Genomic DNA, 14,761 nt, shown 5'->3' with positions numbered 1-14,761 from the left:
GACAATGCTGACTTTTATGGACCCAAGGTCTGATCAGTACTAGGTAGCTTCACCCCTTGGTGGACGGTTGGCTCTCAAGGGAAAGAAGGTTATATGGGTATTCTGCCACAGGGGTCTTCCCCCAGGAGTCCTCCCTCCCCCAGTTTCCAGCCCAGACAGCTATGGGGGGGGGGGTGCCAGCATGGTAGAAGTGTGGACACTGAGGGATGGCCCGGGGCATACAGGTGGCAATGTGGCCCTTCACCTCCCCCAGGTAGGGTGGGCAGTTCAGACCAGCAGAGCATCACTGTCACGAGGCCTTGGGTGGCCTGCTCTTTACGTGTGCAGATCACTCCCACTGGTATTCTGGCAACTGGGGTTAGGCACGACTACTCTCAAGCCATGCTGCTGACGTTGGAGGGACTAGGCTGGGGCAGAGTTCTTTTTACAGCCCTAGTGCAATAGAGATTCCAATGAATGAGGGCATGCCCCTCAACGAGCTCCTAGGGAGGGCATCCTATCTGGAGTCCGGTGTGGAAAGAAATTTAGGAGGGATGTCTACAAGTGCCAGTGACTCAATGCATGCAGGCTTTGGGTGAGTCCTCTTCTGGGATTGATGGGAACAATGGCTACATAGAAAGGGTGGTGTTTTTTGGAGGGGGCATTGACTGGACTACCTGTGTATGTTGGTGGGCCACACAAAAACTGCCTAAAGGCATCCTGGCTGATCTCCTCAGCCTAGCTCTATGCTAGCCCAGTGGAACTCTCTGCTACCTTTTCTGCAATGTTTCCTCATTGGAGTGGCATCTGCTGGCTTGATATCCGGTTTCAGGCAATTGCATACAGCTAGGCCATGTCAATGTGCTATTTATTGCCGGCTGTTCTTTAAGTGTTCAAATCATGTCTGGCAGAGACAGACACTGGGGTGTGTGAAAATGACACATTAAGTTGACCATCTCCTCCACTGGGGCTCACAGGGGCCATGGGCATGTGAAGGAAGGCCAGCAGCCTTCAGGTTAGTCACAGGTGGCTGCTGGAGGACAGGCCGGCAGCCCCAGAGGGCCCCTGGATTACAAGCCAAGCAAAGGAAAAATGCACACGTGATGTAGGGGGTTGTGATGTGTCCTCCACTCAGAGGGACCCCTGGAATCTTATTCTGTACATACCTAACTCAGTGCACTACTGGTGCATCTGCAGGCCACCTACACAGTGGGAATTTTCCACTCTAGGAATTTTTCTTTTGTATTCTGGAAGTTGTTTCAATATTGGTGGGTTGTGTTATCTGGCAAGCTGGTTGCCAGCCATTGGGTATTGCTGTGTTGTGACAACTAGCAGTTGTTTGCATGGCATGAAGAATGGATCTCTCAGGATAGGCGTGGTGCACCAGCGTTGAGTTGAGACCCTAAGCCGTTCTGAGTGCCCGGGGGATTTGGTGACAGCTCATCCTTCATAATGTACCAGGGTTCACAGTTTCTTTCACCTGGAATGGTGGGGAGGCCAATAGGTTGACTTAGTCTGGTAAGCTGGCCACTTGTCACTGTCATTGATGGGGGTGGAATTAGTCAAGGGGTGCTATTTGCTGATCGATAGGACTAGTACAGCTCGCCTTTGGCCATGAGAGCAACTATTGGTAAGCCTCTTCCTGTCTTAGCCAGGCCTTTTGGGAACTGGCTCCCAGCACTTCTTTTCTGGCCAGATGAGCTGTTGAAGGATGGGGGAGGCTGTACCCAGAAAACAGGTTCCTGGCTGCCCACTGTGCTTGACTAGCCTGTTCAGGGCAACAGTAGTGGTTTAAGGATTTGCAGGTCCCCGAGCACCAGAGCCAGTTTAAGGATTTGCGGGGCCCCTAGCACCAGAGCCAGTTTAAGGATTTGCAGGTCCCCGAGCACCAGAGCCAGTTTAAGGATTTGCGGGGCCCCAGCAGAATATAATTGTGGCAGGAGGAGCCAGACTGCGGGCAGAGGGGGGGGACACAGTGGAAATGGGAGTCACTCCAAGTGCTGTTAAAGAGGGGAAGTGGGGGAGCAGAGTGGCTACAGCCCTGATTCATGGGTGAGAAGGAACCAAATGATACCCCTGGAAAGTGTGGGACCTATAACATGTGCTATATGTGCTACATGGATAAACCAGCCCTGTCTTGCAGTTGCCAGGAAATGTTCAAGCCTCTCTACATTGCTGCAGCAGTCCAAATACATAGGCCTCTGAAAATCCAAGCTAGCGTCACACACTCTAATTCTTAGGCTAATTAATGACAATGAATATGTTCTTGTTAGAACCCACTGGAAAATTACCTAATTGATCTAATTCTTCCCCTCCCATTCAGAGGCACTCTGGCTCTCACATAACCAATTATCCCATACCATGACTTGGCCTTGAAAATGATAAGAGGCCCATGGGCATTGGGTCCAACTAGGAACACCTGCAAGATGGAACCAGCTTGACATAGTATATATTAACTGTTGGGAGGAGGGACTGCAGTTGCCTTGACTGACAGAAGGATCCTATGATTTCATGTTCATGATGATGACGGATGGCTCAGGAGGGAAACCACCTACAAAAATGGGCTTGCAATGCTCTTCTTATGCAATGCTCTTCTTCTTGGATGCTTTAGGATGCTTAGGGCTAATCCTGTGTTGAGCAGGGGGTTGGACTAGATGGCCTGTATGGCCCCTTCCAACTCTATGATTCTATGATTCTATGATTCTATGATTCTATGATTTGAGTCCCAATGGAGGAAGTCTGCTATGGGTATCTGCACTGTCAAACCCTCAACCTAGTTGCCCATTAGTAAACTTTGGGTCATGCAGTAATTGGTTCTCCATTGTATTTGGGACCCTATTGATGCAAGCTTAGGATCTGGGTTGTGATAGATTTGGGTTCCTGTTACTCTGTGATAGAACAGGCAATTGAATACATATAGGAAACGTATCTAGGATATGTGAGAATGTCAACAGAATTACTGATAGTAATCAGGACTCGGGAGCAAATGGTCTTCCCTGAGTTTTTGATTGTATCTTAAGGGAACTGTTACTGCAAAAGAAATTTCTGCAGCTTTATTTATTCTATGACCAGAAGGGAGTGAAGAATTCTGCCATTTCTGGGGAGTTTTTATCAATGCTTTCTTATGTATCCAGGAGTTCAAGCTTCTCCTTTCCAGTAATGCTGTTTACTAGTTCTTGCTTTGATTGAGAAGCCCTCTTTAAATGTGTAAAACAAATGTCTTCCCTTACTCCTGATATAATAAATCCAAAACTTCTTGAAATACAGAATATATATATATATATATATATATATATATATATATATATATATATATATATATATATATATATATATATATATATATATATATATATATAATATCTGAAGACGATGATATTTTAGGGTGGGGATACCCTCCAACCCCTCAGGTCTTAGTGCATGTCAAAGATTCATGAAGGTTTACTGGTCTCAGTAGAGCAGACTTTCTCAACCAGGTTTCCAACCAGCAGAGAAGCCAGCCCACCCCTCAGCAAATGTGCCACAACTATTCCTGCACACTGGCAGGCCTCCTGCACTCCGCTGCAGCTCTGCAGTTTTCACTGATCTCCTGCCAGCCGATATAGCTGTGGGATTGGAGCCTGTTGCCCAGCCTGTTTTCAAAATGGCTTCTCTGCTAGTTTCTGTATAACTTTCTTGAACATTTCTAGATATGAATTTAAAGAGAACTTGCTGAAATATTTTTGCTCTTCCTCTTCTTTAATAATAATACAAAGCTCTGAATCCCATATCTTCTACCTGACACTCCTGAAGGAAGACTCTTATAGGTCAATGTGGTTTGAGAAACTGCAGGCTTTCATGCACCATTTGCTTTGGTGATCAATCATGTAAAACCAATTGATCACCAAAGCTTTGCCTTTAGACTGCAGCTCACCTGTTCATCGCAATTTTTTTAATATTCTGTCTCCAAAATCTCTTTCCCTCCTGTTTGTTAAGGACATTCATTGTAGCAAGACTAAATGCTCACTTCTCAGTAGTGATGTGGGGGAGGTTCATGAGTTTTCCTTATTCAGAACAAATCTGCCCCTGTCCCTTACTTAAGATTGAAATGATAGCACATATGCTTCTGGATGATCCTTTGCATGCTAATCTCAGAATCTCAGAAGGCATTATATTTTATCATGACTGCAAGCTCATTCTAACTTATATTCTTATGACTTAGTTACCTTTTTACTTTTGGATAAGGATCCAAAAAGAACTCTAGCCATTGCAAAAATAAGTTGTACTCCTGTTGTCTATTGGGTGATAAGTGGCTAACAACAACTATCCACTGTTCAAGACTGGTGTATCATAGAGCTTTTATAAGATAAAAAGAAAAAGGGAAGGATATATAATTGCTCTATTAGAGCCAATGCTCTGTATTATTCTCTTCCAAGTTACTGATTTCTGAAGTCCTACACAAGCTTCTGAAATTATAACTTGTGGATTTCGGCGCCAGCTCTAAACATTTGTGGCTTATGGCATCAGCTCTGTGATGCTTTCAGATGCACTAATTCAAGAATAGCTTTGCCAAGATTTTTATCTAGCAGTATAGCCAAGTTTCAAGAACTTGGGTCACCAAAGTCCACTGAGGTTTACATCACACTTGCGTGTGTGTAAAAACTGTCAGAAAAATAATTCTAAAATGCACAAAAACATATACATATTTATATCCAAGAATTTCCACACTGTTACTTCTCTAGCATGTAGGTTGCTATCCATCTGCTTCCCAAAGTTTTTTCCAAAGCGATGGTTGATGTTCAGTGTTCTATTTCACTGGGTAGTTTTTTATAAAAATCATCTCTGTATATTAAGGGTAAATGTCAGTATGGAGGAACAGAAACTAGAGCAGTCAAAAGGTTTGCAAGTGAACTGGAATAGGCAAGATGGAGAGTGCCCTCTATGGGCCGCTGGTCATAATGACTGCAATCAATATGATTTCATTCTTAAAATCTGACCCTGATCTAAATGTATAAAGGGATATTTACCATGCCCCAGGCCATCACATGTGGTCATGAACTTCTGTGCTTAAGCGCTGGCTGCTTCCATAAGGCAGACTTCATGTTCCAGGCTCAAAGTGAAAATCTCAATTGTCCCATTTTCAGGCTTCTTCAAAAATATTAACATCTTGGGAAACTTGTGTTCCAAATCTTAATTTTCTACTTGAAAAAAATTATTTAAAACAAGTTTGTGATATGTGCACAATATATACATGATGTTAGTCCTGACCTCTAGAACCATATGTGGTCTGGAACTTGCATATCTGAGAGATAGTACTTTGTTCATCTAGCGCAGGGGTAGTCAAACTGCGGCCCTCCAGATGTCCATGGACTACAATTCCCAGGAGCCCCTGCCAGCGAATGCTGGCAGGGGTTCCTGGGAATTGTAGTCCATGGACATCTGGAGGGCCGCAGTTTGACTACCCCTGAATTCTCGCGCAAACTTACTGGAATTACTGGAATTACTGGAATTGGGATTCTCCTATTTTGAATCCATTTTGGATTAACCCCCCCCCTTTAATAACTATACAATATTTAACGTTCCGCAGGGCCTGCAAGACGGAGCTCTTCCGCCAGGTCTATGGTTGAGGCTGGGGCTGCTGTGGTACATCGACTGCTCTCCCCCGGGCTTCTTGAACATCGTTGACCTCCTTCTCCTCCACCCCCCCTTTTTTTAGGAATGGGGGTAGGAAGGGGATCATATTATTGTGCTGCCATGTTGTGACATTTTAAAGTCTTTTAATGGGAGTTTTTTTTTTTTTTTTTTATAATGATTTTTTTTATTTTCATAAAGATAGAAATATAATCATCATTTGAGAATATACGACCCCACATTGACTCCACAGTGATATAAACTTTTGCCCAAAACTCTAAGAGCCATGAGTCTAAGAGCCGTCCGCATTTCCACTACATTAAAAAAAAAAAAAAAGGCCTGTTTAGATATACAAAAGAAAAGTTATACAATCTAAGAGCTATCCTAGCAGATATTTCTAGGTTTGAGTTAGATGCTTAACATTAAACATTTCTTATAGCACAGTATGAGTTTTGGCCCTGTATCAATACCCTGATGAAGGGAGAGGAAAGTAGGGCTTTGCCTTAAAGATGTACAAAGAAAAAAAATTACAAAAGGATTTCATAATTTCTCCTTATCCTTAATACAGATACATCTACAAACCATTTATACTTGACCCATTCTAAGAGCCATCCTGAAAGGTATAAGTTGAGAGCTTTGCATTTTCTACAGATCAATATGGGCTTTGGCCCTATAACAATACACCAATAATAAAAAAAAAATAATAAGGGGGGAAAGCCCCATTTTATATTTCCAACGCTAACGATTATATTACCTATATGCCTACTAAGAAAAAGAAACAAGAGAGAAAAAAGGCACTGCTTCCCCTTTTTCATAAAAGTAGCAATGTAGAATACAGTATATGTTGTTAATACAGAGAATAATAAGATTTCCAGGTTTAGATTAAATGCTTAACATTAAACATAAAACAATATAAGCTTTCAGTCTTCTATAGCTTCTCCTTATCCTTGGTTCTGATACATCTACAAAACAATTTATGCTTGACCCATTCTAAGAACCATCCTAACAGATATATTTTCAGATTTAAGTTGAAAGCTTAACATTAAACATTTTCTACAAGTCAGTGTAGGCTTTAGTCCTAGGACAATACACTAATAGAAGAAAGAAAAAATAAGGGGGGAGAACCCCATTTTACATTTTCAGCACTAATGATTATATTACCTATATGCCTACAAAAGAAAAGAGACAAAAAAAACAAGAGAGAAAGAGACACTGCTTCCCCTTTTTCATAAAAATGGAAATATAGAATACAGTATAACATTAAACATAAAACAATATGAGCTTTCGGTCTTCTTAAGGGGGTCTCATCTCGAGGCTTGCTACATCTTGTCGTTCCCGTAAAATTATATTCTGTCCCATAGGCCTTTGGCGTAGAAAGTGCAGTTGTACTCTTTCCCGCAGAGTATGCATCGATAAATCTTGAGGCCGTTGCACCTCCTGGACTCCAGTATCAATACAATTTTTTCCCCAGAGAGATCCTTTAAATCGGTTTCTTTCACTGCAGATCCATATTTCTTTTGATTGATTTTTGTACACTGTTGCTTTGAGATGGCTGTATGTCTTTTTAAAAAGGGTGTCCTTATCTGGGCTGCAGAACTCCGGCATCCTATTTTCCGTCTCCAGAATTTCAGATTTCTCTTCTACTGTTGGTTTTCCACCTTGTTTAGAGCTGTCATCAGCCACTGTTATTGATGCATTATTCCTGTTAAAGACGTCTTCCTTGGCATCTTGGATCTCCTTGAAGATATGAATTTCAGATTTCTCTTCTGCTGTTGGTTTTCCACCTTGTTTAAAGCTGTCATCAGTCACTGTTATTAATCCATCATTCCTATTGAAGACTTCTTCCTTGCCATCTTGAATCTCCTTGGAGATATTTTTGATCAATCCATCTAAGAATACTTTGTAATCTTGGGTTTGTATCTCTATTAGATGAGCCAATCTTTTTAACATAGACATGATTTTGACTTTTAAAAAACCCGGCCTCAAACAATTTTACAAGTGGCCAGTAGAGGTCCTCTGTTTTATCCTCTAATGTTCCGGCACAGGCATGTGACGTATTAAAGTCAGTTAAGGCACAGAGTTCTCGTGAGATTTTCCCATTCACAGCTCTTATCTTCTTATCTTCGAAAACCAAAACAATTACAATAAGAGCTTTTGCCAATTAATTCGAGTTGATTTGAGTCCTTCTTCTGCTTAGTTAGGAGAATTAGCCTGCCTCTTAACGAGGTGGCTTCAGGCAGAGCAGAGTAAGAGGAGGGGGGAAACAAAGGGCTTTGATGCAGGAAGAAAGACGAAGAAAAAAAAAACGAGAGATACTTGCAGTAAATGATGTTTTGGAACTCAGCCGATGTCCTCCCCTCAGTTCAAAGCGTTCATTTGTAGTAAATCATCATGTAGGGTTGAAGCAGATACTTTAAGATTAAAGAAAGAAAAGAAAGTCCGAGGTAGAAAATGGCAGTCGTCCTCTGGACCTGGAACGCTGACAGCCTATAATCCAGGGAGATACACTCCCTAAAGGATTGGAGACGGCCCCAAGAACTTCCTGGGTAGAAAGGTGAGGTGGGGTTTGCGTACCCCTCCTCTTTTCTGCCAATTGCTTGCACAATTGACCCCTGTCAGGCTTCAGAGATAGCAGAGCAGATGCCCTGCCACCCTCTCAGGACGACATCTTTAGCCACACCTTTTAATGGGAGTTTTAATGGGTTTTTTAAGACATTGTAACCCGCTGCGAGCCATTTGGGAGTGGCGGGAAATAAATCGAAATAATAATAATAATAATAATAATAATAATAATAATAATAATAATAATAATAATAATAATAATAATAATAATAGTATACATTTCAGGATCATTTTCATAACGTCTTATTACTCATTGCTTTAAAATATAAATCTCAGAAAATAAAGCAGGACGTTTTCTTATCTGAAATTCAGAACTCAAGTTTTAATTGAAGTTAGTGGTTGCCTGTTGAATCTCAGAGAAGGCTTCTATGGATTGAGTAGAAATTATCTAATATCTAAAAGAAATGTGTTTTACTCTCTTTTCTTGGTTGATCAATATAACAATTGCAGTATGTGTCTTTTAATTACATACTTGTTGCTATAGCAACGGAAAACATAATCATTTTCAGTTCTTAAGCCTTCAGCTTAGTGATTTTCTTTCAGCAAAAGAGTAGTAAAAATAATCCTCCTTTAGAACCCTAGACTTCCCCCTCCCTTGAATATCCCTTAATTAGTATGCCATAGGATTAAATCCAGTTATAAACCTAGTGCAACTCCAAGAAACTGAATAACTAGCGAATTCAAGCAGGGTGGTGCAGAATGAGCAGAGTATCCAATATGCTGCTCGAGCAGGAATTTGCTGCCATCTTCAGGCTTTCAGCAAAATGCATCCTTGATCCTATACCAAATCCTTCTCAACATTTAAAGATGATGGAAAGATTTACATTGTGTGCATATAACTGTTGCAGTCACAATAATAAAAAAAGGTTATCCAACAAGAACACATTCATTGACCTCATTTTTGATGTTGTAAAAATATTTTTTTTCTTCATATATAGGTGGTTTTCATTTTCAGAAGTTTTAATTCATCAGATATAAATTCTGTAGAATAACTTCCACTGATGTCTACAGTTAGAAGCCATATTTGGTGGAACAAGCTCATTAATGGTATTGAAACTATTTGTACAAATGAATTATTACTTGATTAAAACATGCCAGCTTCAAGGAGGCTGATGCAGACCAAACTGAAAAAATTCTTACAGATGCATTCAACAGAAAAATAATGCCTTCAAAAGCAAAGGAACACATGAATGGAATCTGAATCATAAAAGAAATCAGGGCAGAACTTCCTGTGTTCTGCTCATATAAACACCCCCCAAAAATAAACACACTTCCAGGTGTTTTTGATAGCATTTTGAAATTACACCTTTGGCAACATCAACCTACCAAGGAGATCATGTAACAAGGCCTCAACTTAGTATGGTAACAACGTCAGAAGTTCAGGGAGTGATCACATAGAACAAAACTTTCTTGGTGGTATGCCAAGATTATAAAATGCTCATGATTGGTGGGAGTGGGGGGGGGAACCCTTGAGCAACAGGCATTTGAAGTAGTTTATTAATTATGGGTTGTATCCAAGCCTAGTTGGTGGGTGATTTTTACCAGTTAAACACCAAAAGAAATGCTTATACAAATAATGGCTTAAAGTATAATAAACAATTTCTGCAAGTGTTCTTGTCTAAAGTCTTTTCCTTTGATTTATTGCCTGAAGTGCTAACAAAACAAATCAAGATGATCGTTTCTTTCAATATGACTTTTCTCAATTGATAATTCATATAAAAACAAAGTTTTTCATATACTCCAAGAAGAGCTTTCCAAAATATACAATGAGTTTCGTTCATAGCTTAGTCTACACTTATCCTGAGGATTCTGAGATGTTCAAACAATTGAAGGAAAATACTTTAGACAACACTTGCAAAAATTGTTTATTATACTTCAAACCATTATTCACATAGGCATTTCTTTTGGTGTTTAAACATTTGATGTGATCCACCATAAGTTACTGGTGCACTGCCTCACTGGAGCCAGGATTCTGGAGACGGCCCCTCAGTGGCTGAGATCCTTTTTCCCGCACAGGACACAGAGAGTGGCAGTGGGGGGAGAGTTATAACGGCCCTAGTGACTCCCTTATGGAGTCCCACAGAGGGCAGTACACTTCCCCCCCCCCATTTTTTAATATTGTTATGCGCCCTCTGGCACTGCTGGCCTGGAGTTATGGACTGGGCTGTCACCAATATGCAGATGACACCCAGGTCTATCTCCTGATGGACAGCCATCCAGACTCCCTCCGGATACATTTGCCAGATGTTTGGAAGCCATGGTTGGATGGTTAGAGCAGAGTCGGGTGAAACTCAGCCACAACAAGATGGAGGTCCTGTGCCTGGGCAGGGAGGTGTTGGGTCAGGAAGGTATACCCATCTCATCCTCAGCCAGGAATGTGGGAGTGATCTTGGATGCCTCCCTATTGATGGAGGCCCATGTCATGAGAACTAATATATTAATGATCCCTGGACCAAGGGAAATGTGTCTGGCCTTGACCAGGGCCAGGGCTTTTCTGGTCCTTGCCCTGACCTGGTGGAATGAGCTCCCAGGAGAGCTAAGGACCCTGCAGAGCTGCCGAACTCCACAGGCCTGTAAAACAGAGTTCTTCTGCCAGGTCTTTGCCTGAGGCTAGAGCTGGGAAGATTGAGGGCCTCTCCTCAGGCAGTGCTAGAACAGCAACAAACTCCATGCCCTGAGGTGGACAGTTTCCTGGACAGGTTGCTTCTAAGGGGGAGATTTTGCCACTCATCTTTCGTTGGGTTTGTAGGGTTGTTAATTGGGGGGGGAGGGTATGGATGCTGTTTTAACCCATCAGGAGTCATTGTTGAAAGTGGTAGGCTAAAATCCAAATAATAAATAAATAATATATCTGTGCAAACCTTTTTTCTGCTTTGTACCAGTTCCCCACTGCCACCAAAAGCCTACACATCACACCAAGGATTGTGCCTGAAGGGAAGGCTGACTCTGAGGTCAATGGCTTTTTTTTGTGGGGGGGGGGCTATAGCAGGATGAAGATGGTAGGCAAGTTACATTCTGCAAGTTCCACTCCATTCATACTTGCAATTTATGTAAATGTGTAGCTTAATAGTTTGACTACTTGTAATTAGATTTTATAACAATGTTATCAAGTTTAAGGTATTTTATTCCAAATTTCAAGGTTAAATACTTTAAACAAAGAAATATGCAGATCTAAGTGGACAACAAATTTGCAAAGTGATGTTATAAAGAGAAAAAATGGAACAGTACAGCTTAAATAATAGTGCCAGCTGATATTTCTGCATAAGTATGCACATAGAACAATATTATCTGAAACGACTTAGTTGTATACATATGCACAAACATATCCCGCATATTCCATTAATGCAGGCTTTCTCAACCAGGGTTTCCTGAAATCCAGGGTTTCTTAATAGCCCTGGAAGGGTTTCCTGAATGGATGGGAGTTAATTAATTTTTAAAAATTGTTTAACATTTATTGTGAGATATGATATATATAGGCATGTCAACTGTCCTCGCCTCCCAAAATGGCAATGATGGGTCTGGAGGGGGTGAGAAGGGGAAGGGCCCCTGATAGGCATGGACATAGCCATGCTTCCTGGCCATATTCTACATGATCGCACCAATTCTAGGGTTTCTCAAAGCCTAAAGAATTTGTCAGGGGTTTCTCAAAGGTATAAAAAGTTGGAAAAGGCTGCATTAACAGCTAAACCAACTTATTGTTTTAGGGCTGTACCACCTAATCAAGAATAGATATCAGCAGTGAATAACTGTTTTCTGATGTGGAAATACATCTCCTTGTGTGCTCCCTGAAACAGAAATGACTGCGCTGGGCCTGGCCAGTCACCGCTGTGCCCCCTCATCCTCCAGCCATGGAAGATGGGTGGCAGTGGCACAAACGGGGCTTGGCACCAGGCCTGGCCAGCTCCTTCTTCCTCTGGCCGCCCAAGCCTCTGTCCAGAGGAGGCAGCCATGGGGCTGGGGTGGCCCCTGGCAGGGCAGCCACCAGCAAGGGCCTCCAGCAACAATCAGATCATCATAGATTATGCGTTTCCATAACACATTCTCAGTAGTTTTTTTTTTAATCATATGTCTACTTATGTCTAGGATCTTGAAATCAGTGCTCTTTTTATTTTTCTATTTAAGATATGAACTCATATTGAACTTCCAGTGTGTTTCTGCATCATATGTTCATCATGAACATCCCCTGTGCTAATAGACCCCGGGTTGCCTCTTGAGGGCATGGTAAGAGGAACAAAATGCAACCATTTGATTGAAGATGTGAGGCTGGAGCATCCATGAATTTCAACCAATCCATGGTGGTTCTTTTCCTTACATCCACATTTCTTTCTCTCAACTTCTCATCACACGGCGCAGGCTGGCTCAACTTTAGAACAGAACACAGAAGAAAATACAAAGGAGGTCGGTCAAAATGAACAAGCTCCCAAAGCAATTAACTGTAAAGCTGATATTTCTCTTTTGATTTTCAATATGTTTAAGTGCTCAGCAACTTCATGATCTCTCTGCAGGAGCAAAACATCATAATTGGACAATGAAATCAATGATTCTTTGGATTCAAGTACATCTTTCAAGTAGGTAGCTAAATTTAATGAAATGCAGAATCGTAACCTACGTGTAGAAACCCAGAGCTTGGGGTAGACCTCTTTTTTAAGAGCAGCTCAGAGCTTGTATATTTAGGGTAGTCACAACTGAGCAGACAGCAGTTGTCACAGTGAAAGTAAAAATAACACCTTTCTAAAGACAGGCAGGATTGTGTTCTCTTCCTCTGATCATTTGGCTGCTAAGATGCCATGAGCAGCATTGTTAATGGCTGCATTTCTCTCTCCACACATCTTTATGCAGCACCAAAGCAGGCACCTGGGGGCTTTGGCAGCTTAGCAACGCAGATGATTCCTGCTGCACAGATACCCCAGCTGTGACCAGCTCCCACTGTCATTGCAACCAATTGTGGTACTGCCACAGTTCAGGAGGCCAGCATAGCATTCTAAGCGATGCTCAGTATATTATTATATAAAACAAGTCCATGAAACACATTAAAGCAATATATTAACTGAAAACTGATCATAGTCATCCTATTTTAGAGCAGGAGCCAACAAATATGGTATCAGAAGCAAGTATTTGCCTGTTCCTGGTCTTCCTAGCATTGTCAATTACCAGGTGGTACCAGGGCACGGTGTATCTCTCTGTGTCTCTGGCACATCTGAAAGGAATGTGGCTAGCGTCAAGGGAGGGAGGGTGGGAGTTGTAGGGGCAGGGCCAATCAGGGTGCAGCCAGCGTTGCTGGCTGCACCCTAATTAGCCCTATTCCAGCTTGGACAACCGGATACGTTCCACCCCCAAGGCTGTTTCACAAATATATAGAGGAACCATGGAAGAGGAACCAGGGATAAGGATGTAAAGGAACCAACTGTATATTTAACATTTCTTTTCCTGTATTCTATGTATGCTGCTTTATTTATGCCTGACCATTGATAAAGGCAGCAATTCAGGAACACGTCTGGTCAGTGGTGGCATTAGTATAGAATCATAGAACATAGAATCATAGAACCATAAAGTTGGAAGGGGCCATGCAGGCCATCTAGTCCAACCCCCTGCTCTATGCAGGATCAGCCCTAGGCATCCTAAAGCATCCAAGAAAAGTGTGTATCCAACCTTTGCTTGAAGACTGTCAGTGAATGTACACTTGGATTTTAATGAGGCTACATTTTAATCCTTGGGTTTTTAATTTTAATAAATATTAATATTTAATGTTACAACTCGTTTTACCCTACAGTACATTTTCCTTATTCTGACATGGGGATTTCTTGACTTGCGTCATGATATTTTTTCCTTTTTGTTGATGACTAATAAAAGCAACATTTTAGGAGTACTAGATATGGGGGGGGCGGGGTTACTAACCGTCGCAGACAAATGCAAACCTCTATACTCAGAGTATATTTTTGATTGCTGTACAATGTACAGAAGTAATCTATTGATAAACTAATTTAATCATTCAGAAGCAGTATAATTGCAAGGACCTTTATGCCTTGCTTGTGATCTGCTGTCAAACAAACACTACAAAGGAACTTGATTTTAACCACAGGTAATTCTCTCCTTGCCAGACTCACAGAAGCAGCAGAAATCATCAGACTTCCCGGCATCTCTGGTCGCTCCGTACACCCCATACCAAGAAAGCTCAAGCAGATCCCACCAGCTTTCTGTTAGTAGAAGATGCTCAGCCTATGCTCTCACCTCACCCCAACAGCATTCTGTGAGCTTGATTTTTAAAGGATCCCAGGGAGAAAAGCCACAGATGCCAAAGCCTGCAGCAAAGGGGATCCAAGAAGGATCACGCTTTTCCTTCTTCTTTCTTTCTTTTTATCCTTTAGCTGGTGATTGGTGGAGCAGGTTGTTCTCTCAGCCAATACTTTGCTGTAGGTGCTGCTGGATTTTTTGCCTTATGTTTCCACTCATGACAATTGGTGGCAACAGCTTGGGCCAAATAGATAGTCAATTGTTGGTTTCTAAGGTCTCCCTCGATCTGTTTAAGCCATGTTTTTTTTGGCGCCAGTCA

The sequence above is a fragment of the Paroedura picta genome, chromosome 2 (genome assembly GCF_049243985.1).
Source record: "Paroedura picta isolate Pp20150507F chromosome 2, Ppicta_v3.0, whole genome shotgun sequence".
NCBI classification, from domain to species: Eukaryota; Metazoa; Chordata; class Lepidosauria; order Squamata; family Gekkonidae; genus Paroedura; species Paroedura picta.
This window is presented reverse-complemented; position numbering follows the sequence as displayed.